The sequence below is a fragment of the Chinchilla lanigera genome, unplaced genomic scaffold, assembly GCF_000276665.1.
Source record: "Chinchilla lanigera isolate Chin_1 unplaced genomic scaffold, ChiLan1.0 scaffold00063, whole genome shotgun sequence".
Classification (NCBI taxonomy): domain Eukaryota; kingdom Metazoa; phylum Chordata; class Mammalia; order Rodentia; family Chinchillidae; genus Chinchilla; species Chinchilla lanigera.
The window spans coordinates 12,043,685-12,047,786 of NW_004955464.1; positions in this window are offsets into that span (position 1 = coordinate 12,043,685).

Genomic DNA, 4,102 nt, shown 5'->3' on the forward strand with positions numbered 1-4,102 from the left:
AAAAAAAAAAAAAAAAAAAGGAAAGGAGAAGGGGCAAACAACTCCACACTCCCCTCTCAGGATATTGGCCATTAAGGTAGACACGGTGATGACACAAGAATTCTGCCTATAATGGTTAAGTGTATGTATCATTATGACTGGCCTCAGGTTTGCCAGATAGTTGGTAAAATATTCTGCAAGATTCCATGAGGGCATTTTTGGATGAGATTAACTTAAATTAGGGTAAAGCCATTTGCTCTCCCTGATGTGGGTAAGCCTCATCTAATCAGTTCTATTCCAGGATCCAAAAAGAACAAAAAGGCTGACTCTCACTCAAGTAAGAGAATTCTTTCCGTCTGACTGCTCTTTAGGCAGTTTTTTTCCTTGCCTTTGGATTCTAACCAGAAACATCAGTCTTCTTAGGTCTCAAGCCAGTCAGCCTTGAAACTGAAAAGACACCATCAATTTTCCTGGTTCTCAGGCCTTTGGACTCACACTGAGATTACATCATTGGCTCCCAGTTCTCCAGCTTCCTTACTCACTCACGGGTTATGGGATTTGTCAGCTTCCATAGTCATGTGTGCCAGTTCTTCATGATTGATCTATCTATCTGTCTATCTATTTATCTATCATCTATCTATCTATCTATTGATTCCCAGCTATAGGGAATGTGGTTAGCTTCTGGCTGGTGGCTCCTTCAGGTCACACAGAGGCACTCGACTTGGGGTCATCCACATCCCAGAGCAGCTTGCATCAGCTGGGCTGAGACAGCGAGACTCTAAAGGCCCAGCTATACTGGCTTGCTGAGGTCACTGGGACAGGACAGGAAACCTGGTGCTCCCTGCTGGGGTGGCTCCATTTCTCCCTTGGCGCCCTTCCTGTCACACGTGTGGATCCCTAAGAACATGCATTCAAACTCCATCTCACATGAGACCCTGTCCGGAGGAAGGAAAGAAAGAAGGAAGGAAGGAAGGAAGAAAAATAATTGCAACTCATGAGATTAGTGAATCTGTGGTCTTTTGCTGAAGACATTCCTCAGTCTGCAAGCAGCTCTGGTATAAAATACACAGCCTTATTACCCTAGAGTGTCAAGGAAACAAGTGTGAGGATGGCAGAGCAACCAAAATGATAGAGGGGAAATTCTGAAAAGTATTACAGAGAGGATAACCCAACATTTACATAGAATAATGCCCAATCCTTGGCTGACCACTTACTTACACATGTGTAATGGGCAATGCCACGCACCTCAGAAAGAAAGAAAAAGAGAAAGAAAGAAAGGAAGGAAGAAAGAAAGAAAAGAAAAGGAAAGAAACATGATGCTGAATAGAAACAGCCAGATATGAAAGAATATATATTGTATTATTCCACATGTATGAACCTCTAAAACAAGAAAAACTAGTTTTTGTTGATACAAAGTAGAATAGTAGTTGCTTGCAGCCAGATTCATAGAGACACCGTCTGCAACAAATATGAGCAGGTGTTTCCAGAGCTTGGATCCAGGCCTAACACAGCCCCGCCAAGTCTCTATCACCGAGCCACACCCCCAGAATCCAGTCAGAAGAACTCCAACCCAGGAGAACTTTTTCATTTAGTCAGTGGGTTTGTTAGCTATTAGTTTTTGCAGTTCTGGGAATTGAACCCAGGGCCTTTGCACTGATCCCTTTGTCCCTGGCTCTTTTTTAAAATTTTGAGACAGGGTCTTGCTAAATTGCCCAGATGGGCCTCAGACTTGTGACCTTCTGTCTTAGCTTCCCTGAATGCTGGGGTTATAGGTGTGGGTCACCATGTCCAGTGACAGCCTCTTTTTCTTTTTCTTTTTTTTTTTTTCTGGTACCAGGAATTCAACTCACAAACTTGCACTTGCCAGGCAGGCATTGTGCTGCTGAGCTAAATCCCCAGCCCCAAATAAATTTCATCTTTTTATTTTCTTTTGTTTGTTTGTTTGTTTTTCCAGTACCGGGAATCAAACTCACGACCTCGCACTTGCCAGGCAGGTGTTGTGCTGCTCAGCTAAATCCCCAGCCCGAGCCTCTTTTTTATTGCTGGGTTTAGTCCATTATCATTAGTATAATGACTTATAAATTTGGATTCAAGTTTGCTACTGTGTTTTGCTTGTTTCATCTGCTGATAGAATAGACAAAAATTCAGCAAAGATATAGACAACTTGAACAATACTATCAATTACTTGACCAGACTGATCTGATATCTATCTATCTATCTATCTATCTATCTATCTATCTATCTATCTATCATCCTTTTTTTTTCTTTTCAGTGCTTGGATAGAATCCAGGGTCTTATGCTTATTGGGCAAGTTGTCTACCACTGAGGCAAGCTTTATCCCCAGCTGTTCTATTTTTAGACAGGGTCTCACTACATTGTTCAGACTGGCCTTGAATTTGTTATCCTCTGCCTCAGCCCCTGCATAGCTAGGATAATAGATATGCACTGTCACAGCTAGCAAAAGAGGAAAAAAAAATTTTTGAGACAGGATCTCCCTATGCAGTTCAGGCTGGCCTTGAAAACTCACTTTGTAGCCCAGGCTGGCTTTGAACTCACAGTGATTCTCCTGCCTCAGCCTCCCAAGTGCTGAGATTGCAGTTGTACATCACCATGCCCAGTAGGAGGAAATTTTAAAAGTCAAAAAGAAATGAAGCTGAAGATGTTGTTCTGTTGTAGAGCACTTCCCTAGCATGTGTGAAACTCTGGGTTTGATCCCCAATACTGAAAAAAAAGTGAATACATAGAAAATAAAAGTATTAGTAACAAATACTAAAAACAGGGGAAAAAGACTAAAACTATAGAGAGATAATGAGTCCCTGGGGGAAAAAAAAGGTGAGAACAAAATACTAATTAAAGGGGTGGGGGTGTGGCTCAGTGGAAGAGTGCTTGCTTAGCACTGTGAGGTTGTAGGTTTGATTTCCAGCACCACAATACATAAATAAATAAATATTTAAGAAAATTTCTGCTGGGAATATACCTCAGTGGCATAAGAGCCTGCCTGGCAAGTGCAAGGTCCTGAGTTCCATTCCCGGTACCAAAAAAAAAAAAAAAAAAAAAAAAATTTCCTTATTTCCTGGAATAAAGAAAAATTTGAGATATTCAAAAGGCATGCTCCAATGCTGTGAAAGAAGTCCCAAAATGACCTCTACCATGACATATTCTGATAAAGTTTGATCTTTAAGGAAAATGGTATTGGACTGGGGATGTAGCTCAGTGGTAGAGTGCTTGCTTAGCATGCAACCTGGGTTCAACCCCCAGAACCTAAAAAAAAAAAGAAAAAAAAGAGCAAGGAAAAAATGGAGGAGCAGGAGCAGGAGAGGAAAAAGAAGAAGAAAGAGGAAAAGCAGGAGGAGCAGGAGGAGGAGGAGGAGGGAGATCCGTGGAGATCCTTTGAGCATCCAGAAAGAATACATGACACCATGTATGGTGGCTCATGCCTATAATCCAGCACTCAGGAGGCTCAGGCAGAAGGATTGCCACAAGTTTGAGGCCACATAACAAGACCCTACCTCAAGTCACCCTCCCAAAAAAGAAAGAGTATATGACTTAAAAGAAAAAAATTATCCTTAGAATTTTCAACTTCAACACTTTATCCTAGAAGAGAAGTAACAAGTTTCAGAGACTCAAGAAAGGAAATTATGAACCTAGCAACATAGACGTAGTAAGTATATTTATTTATTTATTTATTTTTTGGTCTTTTTGAGACAGGGTCTCACTATGCAGTTCAGGCTGGCCTTGAGCTCACTTTGTAGCCCAGGCTGGTCTTGAACTCCCAACAACTATCCTCCTGCCTCAACCTCTCGAGTGCTGGGATTACAAGCATGCACCACCACACCTGATCTAGACTTAGTAAGTATAAAGGACACAGGTAATGTACCGACATGCATGCCTGTCGGGAAGGTGGGTCCCAAGGTCCTTCCTGGGGAATTTGGTAGAGAGACAGTTCCTGCTAAGCAAAGTGAGCAGAGCAACTTAAGGGCTGGAAGCCGGTCGAACACATAAGGTCATTTGTAAATTTTTTTAAAATTTGTTTTAGAGGCCATGTTTCATAAAATTTTTCTTAAGTGCTTTTACAAAATATTCTTCCAGGGCCAGGGATATAGCTCAGTGGCATAAGCGCCTG